The 11140-nt window shown below is 38.4% G+C and overlaps 1 protein-coding gene across 1 annotated transcript in view; it reads left to right on the top strand.

Annotated features, from left to right (window-relative positions):
- Positions 1–11140, top strand: part of LOC109622784 (NEDD8-conjugating enzyme Ubc12) — a 128441-nt gene that overhangs the window by 82688 nt on the left and 34613 nt on the right. The gene's annotated exons all lie outside the window — the stretch shown is intronic.

Below are 11140 nucleotides of genomic sequence, written 5' to 3'. Positions count from 1 at the left end.
TGGTTTTTAGTTAAAATATACAGAGAAATAATGATTTTTTTAAGAAATTTAGCAAAATTACCAGCAATAACTGTTTCGGGTTGAGGAGTTTTGTTGATGTTGTCGATTTTTGACAGACCAGATGCAACACGCCGATTGCAAGTTGCGCGGAGTTGGGTAAAATGTTGCTCATGAGAAATACCAAGGTTATAAGAAAAAAATAGGGTGAACCTCTGGCGTTCGATGGACTTATCCACGGTCTTCTTTTTCCTCTGGATTGCTTCTTCCTTATCTTCTCTAATGTCGTTTTCGTTTTTGCGGCGGTGCTACACCGCTTCGTGCTACACTTTTCACTGCAAAAACGAACATTTTCTGTGCAGTTGCTTTGATGTGCGTGAATAAAAACCAAAATATTTACAACTTTGCAAACGGTGATTGGTGGACACGGGGTACACAGTGTACACTCGCTACATTCTTGATTTTTTTATTAGTGCTGCACTATCTTGAGCGTTGCAGAAAAGTGCTACACCGGTGCAGCACGAAAATCGAAAACAGTGTACGCAGAATATGGCACCGCAAGCGAAAAATAGGCAACAAAGAAGGCACAGCAACAACGCTTTGTTTTTTCGTTAGCAGATAATGACAAAATCGCTCCCGAGTTTGTTCACAACAAAGACGGTAGGAATATTTGTCTCGTTCTGTTCACATCGTGATTTTCACATTGTTTTACAACTAAAACTCAACTCATAAGCATTTGGACGAAATAAGACTCTTGATTTCGTCCAAATGCTTATGAATTCGATAATGTGGGTCGAAAATTTCAGCAGAAAAGCCGGAATATCAACACACGCACGGCAAGCGATGTTTGTTTTATTGCTCTCATCGCCTGACATGCGTTTGTTGCGGAGCGCCTTTGTTACCAACATGCACCGCTGAGGACAAAGCGTTTGTTTTTCGGCGTGATCCGTTTTTTGTACCCTGATCAAAAACGAACACTTCCGGTGCAAAAGTGCTACACCGGTGTAGCAGCACCGCAAAAACGAAAACGACATTACTCTCACAGAAAATTTCACGTTTGAGAGGTGCCGACACCTCTCAAACGTCAAATTTCGGGTGAGAGTAAGGCAGTAATCCAGGCCCCTGGCATCAATGAAATTTATCGTAGCCAACATCTAACTGCCTTATACTCATATTCGTGCAAATTGAAACGAGCGTGTAATCAACAAACGCAGCTTTTGTTTGATGTTGTGATCCACACACGAAATCACATTCACAATGCGTGTTTGTTGGGTTACTTTATTCAACTAATCGCAAGCTCCTCTTACCGTCCATTAATATTAAAGCGAGTTTGAAGTGTTTTCCCGCATAATCACGAACTGTAAATGCAGCGTTTCTCATACTGTTGATGACTATTAGCTATTGCAAATCAACCATTTCTCAGACTACCCAAGATAACAGTAAGATAACCATTCCATGTACAGATTTGCCAGTTTGACAAATGGTAATCCACCAAATAACAGTATGTGGAATAGGCGGTTAAGATAGGTTACCATAAAAAATCGCTCATTTTCTCGAACAAATTTTTCGCAAAACAGTAAAGCATATGGTCAATATATTATCCAGTTTTTCAGACAATTCACAGCATAGCGAATGGTTAGAGAACAGTTTAACCATTAGTTTGAAAGAAACACGTATAATGTATGTAAAACTAGTGACTTATAGTTCTTCATAGTAGAATAACTGTATATGGATTAGTGCTCATATAGTATGTACTATTTGTATTTGTACCATAATACCGGAAATAAGGAACAAATTAAATAATAATTAATAAAACAATGATATTTATTATTTACAAACTTAAACTTAAAATTTAAACTTATGCCGATATAAAATGTGTCGTTCTGCTTCTCTAAATCCGCCGTCGTTCGTTGCATACCGGTGTCAGCAGGCTTCACTGTTCAACCGTAATTTTGTTGCTAATAGATTTCTCATTGATGCCCTCATGGCTCGTTGCTGAACCGTCTGCATAATACGCGATATAGACGGCAGAAGTTCCAAATGAAAGGGAAGAGATGCCGTATACCACTACCAGCTGTACGCCCCCAATGAGGACGACTATAAACGCCTCCTGCTCCTGGTGAGAACCGTTTCCATCTATGAAGAGAAATGATTTTCTGTAAGTTTTTAGTGGACGTATTTTTTCCATTGAATGAAATACTTACCAACACGTTAACTACTGCTGGTCCAATGCAGCGATTTTTTGCGGCAGATATTTACCAAACGTTTTCAGAACAAAATTGCATTTTTTACATTTTTCAACTCTCAATTTTTTCCCTTTGTTTTGAAAGTTTGCAGCCTTCAGCCAACTTTCATTGATTCACAAATACTAATGCGTGCAACTGTTTGTTATATTGTTCAACATTAGTAACTTACAGTTTTAACGCATGTGTGTCAGTGTGTTGCACAAAATAAGCACAAACAGTTTGACATATGGTGATTTAATATTGCCACCATTATTTGCCAGTTTCCATCTCCACAACATCCAACAACATCTGCACAGTATAATATAATGTCACCAATTAGTATGGATTGCATAGACTGTGATTTATAGTCGAAGGCATAGAACCTCATATTCTTTGACATAAAATCAACTGTTTGTTATACATTAACAACAACAAATACAAGAAATTTACTGTTTGGAGATTAAGACAAACTGTATTTCTCTATGCGGGTTGTGATCATCATTCATTTATTTAGTTAACATCAAATTCATGATAATACTGAATCAACAATTTGCCGCCATAATACTCGATTTGCAGCTGCAGCCGAAGGGATGACACTCCAATCTTTTGATGTTTAATCTTTTTTGAATCTTTTCGAATCATTCCGAATCTTTTTGAATCCCGCCGAATCATCCATATAAAAAAGAAATAAACTTTTGCTTCAGTGTTTGAAGAGCATCTGTCAAACCGGTCAAACCAAGCGCGCGCTCGTGCAAATTCCCGTGAGGAAGCAGGAAAATTGTAAAATGTAAGTATTATTATTAGAATATAAAATATATCGCTGCTGATTAACATTTTGATGTTTTAGCAGCTTCGTTGTCATGCCGGAATGCTGCAGCTGGCGATTCCTGTTTGCCGGTTGATGGTGGTGCCGAGCTGTGCCGAGGACAGTCGATGAATATCAACATTTTGAGCATTCGCCAGCCATCGATTTGCTGTCAGCCACTGGACCCAAGCTGCCATCTAGAAATTTCGTTGGCTCCTGAATGCACCGCACAAGCCTTTGGGTCTGTCCTACAATGTTCTCCCGATTTTGCAATGTTCGCATATCATTTCCACCTCGAGGAGTGTGACCGCCGACAAATGTGACGTGTAGGGCGGCGGCCAAGATCATCCCCCTGACTTTCAAAAAGTAAGTACAAGTGGGAATTAATAATCCCGAATCGCGTTTTGGAACTTCTCAAAGGGCCCATCCATAAAGTACGTCGCGCTTAGGGTGTGTAGGGGGAGGGGTTGAAAGTGTGACAAGCAATAGGCCATATGAATAAAGCTGAGTAAATACTCTTTATTCATACGGCCTAATGTATTAAGTACATATAGGAAAAACTCGTACGAAGGGCGGAAGAGGGGTTGAAAATTTCTAGTGATGTACGTAATGGATGGTCCCAAATATAATATAATAAATATTTTATCTAATAAACGGAATGATTTACAAACCTGAAGCTTCAGAATGTGATTCCAGATGATCAACTTTAATCTGTATTATATAAATGAAACGTGAGAAGTTGCCCCCTTTTTGTTTCTTCTTTTTTATGGCTCTACGGCTCTACGTTCCCACTGGAGTGAGCACTTCCATTGCATGAATTTGTGTATTGTGAGGCAAGCGCAATGATACACTGTTCCCAGGGAGTCGAAGATTTTCTCGACCAGAACGGTAATCGAACCCGCCGTCTCCGAATTGGCGATGCAAAGCCTTAACCAATTGGCTAATTGGAGAACCTTTTCGGTTTTGCTGTTTTTTGTATACTCTTAGGGTCGATTTCTTCACCCTGGCTTAAGCGTTAAACCAGGTTTAACTATATGGGTAAGCCTGGCTTATCGGTTAAGCCGAGGTGAAGAAATCGGCCATTAGGACCGATTCCTTCACCCTGGCTTAGGCGTTAAGCCAGGTTTAACTATATGAGTAAGCCTGGCTTACGAGTTAAGCTGAGGTGAAGAAATCGGCCCTTAGGGGCGATTTCTTCACCCTGGCTTAAGCGTTAAACCAGGTTTAACTATATGGGTAAGCCTGGCTTACCGGTTAAGCCGAGGTGAAGAAATCGGCCCTTAGTGAGATAATGTGTGATATGATTCGTATGAGGCCTTATAGATGTCAGCCCGTAAATGCGCATATATAAAACAACACCATTCTGCTGACACTTGGGTTCGATTCCCGGTGTCTGTAGAGTATTTTTGGTATCGGGTAATCGTTCCCATCGTTGCGAGTACCTAACGTTGCGGTAATGGCAATTGAGCACTTTTTCGACTGAAATGTTACTAAAAAAATGTTTAACCCTTTATAAGGCAGTGGCAATTATATTGCCACCTACAATTTTTATTTTTTTCTACTTGATAACTTCGGTTCACCCATACCTAAGCTTTAATCACAATTTGGAAGCTGTTTGTTGACTGAAAAATGGCAGTATTCTTAGATATTTGTAATGAGTTTATACATTAAAACGAGTTTTTATATTCATAATGTTCATTACAAAAAAAATAACTTTTTAACTCTTTGCACGAACCACTTTTTATATTTATTCTGATTTCATGTTCTGTAAACTATTTTTTTTCCTAATTTTTTCACATGATAATTTCAAAAATATGTTTCTTTAGATACTTTTGGCGTTTTTTTTTCGAAAATAATATTTTGACTGTGCTTACGGGCACTTCGAAATTTCGAGAAACCTTTCTTATTTTTCTTAAGGAATGAGTCCACAGATTTCGGAATTTTCAAACATGATCCTACGACAAAAATATATTTTACTTTACGCATAATGGAGCTTAGGCATTGCTTTTACTTATGCTTAAATAAAATTGTAGTTTTACACATGCTAGAGTATGGATTTTGCTACTTGTTTCGACTGATGAAAAAAGGGGATTTTTAGAAAACAAGATTTCTGAATTTGGATTAAAGTTTCAGGTTCCAGGTTCAGTTTCAGGTTAAAGATCAAGTTTCCCCTCTTCTTCAAAATGAATGTTGAAGGCGTGTTTTGCAACGTTAAAAATATTGAAATTGCGTATAGATTTTGTAGAATATTTAAAAGCATATTTGAAAATGGACGTGATAAAATCGGAACAATACTGTATTTGAAACTAAAACTAATGATTGCCTGATAGATACGTATACATATTAACATTCATGAATTTATTTTTTTTTAAATTTTTATCTAGTCTAATTTTCTCCATAGAAGTAAAACAGTTAAACAAGTTTTTTTTTTTAAATAGTGCAAGTTGTGCAAAACGTTTTTAAGGTATCACTAAAGAATGCTCTGCCACTTACAAACCAAGAGTCAAATATAACTTTTGATTACCGGTATTTGATGTTAATATGAAGAGCAGAATATGTGTGAAAATAAAGTTTGTTCTTGCATTTATTCCTAGATGGCTGGGCTGCAAAGTTGTGCTTATAATTTCTGGAACAGTCTATATGTATAAGCTATTCCAAATGCCTGTGGTATTTAGTGATTTGTGTTCAAATTCCCCGTGTTAAAAATTTGTAAGAACTTGGTAAACATCTTTTGTTCTCCCGCATATGGATAGGCTTGCAATAGGTTTCGTGAGATAAAATTAGGAGAACTCAATACGAAAACGCGTGACAAAAAAAGCGGGGTCTAAAAATCCTGAAAAATGATGGACGTCATATTTAAATAGAAAAATCTAAAAATTCTGAAAAATTATGGACGTCATATTTAAATCGTCCCTAGGTAACCAGCTCTGCTATCGTTCCGAAATAATATATTCCAGCAATAATATATGTATGTATATGTCATCCGCAAAACAGACAAATTGGCCAGATTTCATAAAGATCGTACCTTGTGTTGAATTAGTCAATAAGCTCAATAAGTTCAATAATACAAAATAACACTTTGTAAACACTCAGTAAATAAGCTATATCAGCAGAGCTTTGTGTTGTGCATGAATTACACAAGATCCCAGTACACAGGGTCAAATATTTGCCCTAAAAGAAACCAATGCTCAAATATCTTGTTTGACTCGATCGAATTTTCATTAGTGTCAATCAAGTTGTTTGAACATTAGTTTATTCCCTTTGTACTGGAGGCCTAATACGCGATTTTTCGCAACATCCCGCCTGTTCAGCACATTAAATAGTATTCAGGAAAATCCATCACGTTGTCGCAGTCTCTGTTGAGATTGTAATGAACTGAATATACCCAAAATTCTTATGCAGTTTTGTACATCAGCCTTCGTTACTTAAATCAGTCTTGTACTATACTGTCGTATGTCGCCTTGATAATGAGTAGATAATGTGTTGGAATCTGGTATTCGGGTATTGGTATTTTCGACAAGTTTTTTTCTAAGTTTTAAAAATCCATTTCAGGCACTTCTGTTAACCATGGAGCAGCTACTTCACCGGTCTCATTTATTAAATGCTTTGTATTTTTGTTTTTGTGTGATAATAATAAAAAAAATGCGGTGGGTGGGGTGTTTTGTTGGGCTCTATAAGTCATCCGAAATTACATCGGCTAGAACTACTCGTTGTATAAATAACTAAAACTACATCTTCCCATAACCGCATATCAGTAACAATCTACAATAATAGCAATTGGAGCAAATGGAGCTCAAAGTTTACAATTTTCGCTTACATGAGAATAGATCGAGCCAGGCTATTTCCAGTGTGACTGTTATGCAATTACTTACATTCAACATTGAGACAAAATGACTTGGTATTTATTGATTATCCGTGGTTTAAACTCAATACTTGTAAAAAATGCAAATGTTACAAATATGCAGTTATGGATAGTAACTCCAGCAGTAACTGCTCAGTTGTTAGAAAATTTTGAATGGTTAAAAATCAAATTAAGGTACCGTGCGAGCACCATATTATAGACAGCTCCATATTCTGAACAGTCGGCTAACGCAAAATAGATTTTCCTTTTATGAAGCATATATTGAATCGAGAGTTGAGGTGTTAATTTTATTGAGCCCCTCTATTATCCAATCGTTACAAAACATATCGTTTTTGACTGAACTGCGAACGTAGATAATGTGTTTGTACATTGTAAGTAACACTATGTGTTCAGAATTAGGACCACAGCTTCTTATGGTATCCATAATTAGGAACACGTCGTCCACAAACAAAAATATGTCTAGATCAGAGACTGGAAGTTATTATGAGATTTAATTTATTTTATACATTTAGCTAGACAACAAACACACTTGATGGTAATGTGAAGCATTATCTCTAGCAACAAGAACATCCATTTATTTTAGTGTTTGTTGAGATTCCCTTAACCGTTCAGAATATGGGTACCGCACGGTACAACGGGGCAACAACGGTGGGGTTAGATTAACATCATGTTATCTAATCATAATAATCTATTTCAATGTCGTAACAAGTAGTTTTTTGGATCAAACAGTAAAGCCGAAGGTCGAAAGTCTGATCCTGAACCATACGGAGGACATTATACATCAGTATTTGCATACAGTTCGTGCATGCGGGTAAGTACATATATTGAAACAAAAATACAGTCTAATCGGAAATTTTCTTTATGTTATGACATCTAGGTAGTCTAACAATATTTTTCTTCACCTACTTAAAAAAATATCAATTGATTTTTAGTTATACTTATAGTCTAAGTGATATTCTTCTAAGTAGCCATAATTTGTTGTTCAGTAGTCCTCTAAAAATGCGCGGTGACTCACTATACATCAGAACTAGTCATGCAGCAGAGCTTCGAATTAAGAAGGTTCACCAAGTCCTCTGAAGTTGTTTGGTGACGCGCTATGCTTCTTCTTTAAAAATCGAACCGTTCCTCCTAACCATTAGAGCCTTGAATTAAGAAGGTTCACCAAGTCCTCTGAAGTTGTTTGGTGTCGCACAATACATGTTCTATAAAAAAAACATTCCTCATAACCATCAGAACTAGTTTAAGAAGGTGTACCAAGTCCTTTGAAGCTGCGTGGTGACGCAGATTGCATGTTCTTTAAAAATTGATCCATTTCTCCTAACTATTAGAGCTTTGAATTAATACGGTTCACCAAGTCCTCCGAAGCTGCTTGGTAACGCACAATGCATGCTCTTAAAAAAAACATTCCTCATAACCATCAGAACTAGTTTAAGAAGGTTCACCAAGTCCTCTGAAGCTGCTTGGTGACGCGCAATGCAAGTTCTTAAAAAAAAACATTCCTCATAACCATCAGAACTAGTCATTAAGAAGGTTCACCAAGTCCTCTGAAGCTGCTTGGTGACGCACAATGCATGCTCTTAAAAAAACCATTCCTCATAACCATCAGAACTAGTTTAAGAAGGTTCACCAAGTCCTCTGAAGCTGCGTGGTGACGCAGATTGCATGTACTTTAAAAATCGCACCATTCCTCCTAACCATCAGAACTAGTCATTAAGAAGGTTCACCAAGTCCTCTGAAGCTGCTTGGTGACGCACAATGCATGCTCTTAAAAAAACCATTCCTCATAACCATCAGAACTAGTTTAAGAAGGTTCACCAAGTCCTCTGAAGCTGCGTGGTGACGCAGATTGCATGTACTTTAAAAATAGCACCATTCCTCCTAATCATCAGAACTAGTCATTAAGAAGGTTCACCAAGTCCTCTGAAGCTGCTTGGTGACGCACAATGCATGTTCTTAAATAAAAAGACCATTCCTCATAACCATCAGAACTAGTCATTAAGAAGGTTCACCAAGTCCTCTGAAGCTGCTTGGTGACGCACAATGCAAGTTCTTAAAAAAAAGACCATTCCTCATAACCATCAGAACTAGTTTAAGAATGTTCACCAAGTCCTCTGAAGCTGCTTGGTGACGCGCAATGCAAGTTCTTAAAAAAAGACCATTCCTCATAACCATCAGAACTAGTCATTAAGAAGGTTCACCAAGTCCTCTGAAGCTGCTTGGTGACGCACAATGCATGCTCTTAAAAAAACCATTCCTCATAACCATCAGAACTAGTTTAAGAAGGTTCACCAAGTCCTCTGAAGCTGCGTGGTGACGCAGATTGCATGTACTTTAAAAATCGCACCATTCCTCCTAACCATCAGAACTAGTCATTAAGAAGGTTCACCAAGTCCTCTGAAGCTGCTTGGTGACGCACAATGCAAGTTCTTAAAAAAAGACCATTCCTCATAACCATCAGAACTAGTTTAAGAAGGTTCACCAAGTCCTCTGAAGCTGCGTGGTGACGCAGATTGCATGTACTTTAAAAATCGCACCATTCCTCCTAACCATCAGAACTAGTCATTAAGAAGGTTCACCAAGTCCTCTGAAGCTGCTTGGTGACGCACAATGCAAGTTCTTAAAAAAAGACCATTCCTCATAACCATCAGAACTAGTTTAAGAAGGTTCACCAAGTCCTCTGAAGCTGCGTGGTGACGCAGATTGCATGTACTTTAAAAATCGCACCATTCCTCCTAACCATCAGAACTAGTCATTAAGAAGGTTCACCAAGTCCTCTGAAGCTGCGTGGTGACGCAGATTGCATGTTCATTAAAAATCGCACCATTCCTCCTAACCTTCAGAACTAGTCATTAAGAAGGTTCACCAAGTCGTCTGAAGCTGCTTGGTGACGCACAATGCATGCTCTTAAAAAAACATTCCTCATAACCATCAGAACTAGTTTAAGAAGGTTCACCAAGTCCTCTGAAGCTGCGTGGTGACGCAGATTGCATGTTCATTAAAAATCACACCATTCCTCCTAACCATCAGAACTAGTCATTAAGAAGGTTCACCAAGTCCTCTGAAGCTGCGTGGTGACGCACAATGCAAGTTCTTAAAAAAAGACCATTCCTCATAACCATCAGAACTAGTTTAAGAAGGTTCACCAAGTCCTCTGAAGCTGCGTGGTGACGCAGATTGCATGTACTTTAAAAATCGCACCATTCCTCCTAACCATCAGAACTAGTCATTAAGAAGGTTCACCAAGTCCTCTGAAGCTGCTTGGTGACGCACAATGCAAGTTCTTAAAAAAAGACCATTCCTCATAACCATCAGAACTAGTTTAAGAAGGTTCACCAAGTCCTCTGAAGCTGCGTGGTGACGCAGATTGCATGTACTTTAAAAATCGCACCATTCCTCCTAACCATCAGAACTAGTCATTAAGAAGGTTCACCAAGTCCTCTGAAGCTGCGTGGTGACGCAGATTGCATGTTCATTAAAAATCGCACCATTCCTCCTAACCTTCAGAACTAGTCATTAAGAAGGTTCACCAAGTCGTCTGAAGCTGCTTGGTGACGCACAATGCATGCTCTTAAAAAAACATTCCTCATAACCATCAGAACTAGTTTAAGAAGGTTCACCAAGTCCTCTGAAGCTGCGTGGTGACGCAGATTGCATGTTCATTAAAAATCACACCATTCCTCCTAACCATCAGAACTAGTCATTAAGAAGGTTCACCAAGTCCTCTGAAGCTGCGTGGTGACGCACAATGCAAGTTCTTAAAAAAAGACCATTCCTCATAACCATCAGAACTAGTTTAAGAAGGTTCACCAAGTCCTCTGAAGCTGCGTGGTGACGCAGATTGCATGTACTTTAAAAATCGCACCATTCCTCCTAACCATCAGAACTAGTCATTAAGAAGGTTCACCAAGTCCTCTGAAGCTGCTTGGTGACGCACAATGCAAGTTCTTAAAAAAAGACCATTCCTCATAACCATCAGAACTAGTTTAAGAAGGTTCACCAAGTCCTCTGAAGCTGCGTGGTGACGCAGATTGCATGTACTTTAAAAATCGCACCATTCCTCCTAACCATCAGAACTAGTCATTAAGAAGGTTCACCAAGTCCTCTGAAGCTGCTTGGTGACGCACAATGCATGCTCTTAAAAAAAACCATTCCTCATAACCATCAGAACTAGTTTAAGAAGGTTCACCAAGTCCTCTGAAGCTGCGTGGTGACGCAGATTGCATGTTCATTAAAAATCGCACCATTCCTCCT

This window comes from Aedes albopictus, chromosome 2 (assembly GCF_035046485.1).
Source record: "Aedes albopictus strain Foshan chromosome 2, AalbF5, whole genome shotgun sequence".
In the NCBI taxonomy this organism is placed as follows: Eukaryota; Metazoa; Arthropoda; class Insecta; order Diptera; family Culicidae; genus Aedes; species Aedes albopictus.
The sequence above is the reverse complement of the archived record's forward strand: the minus strand, read 5'-3'. Positions and strand labels throughout refer to the sequence as shown.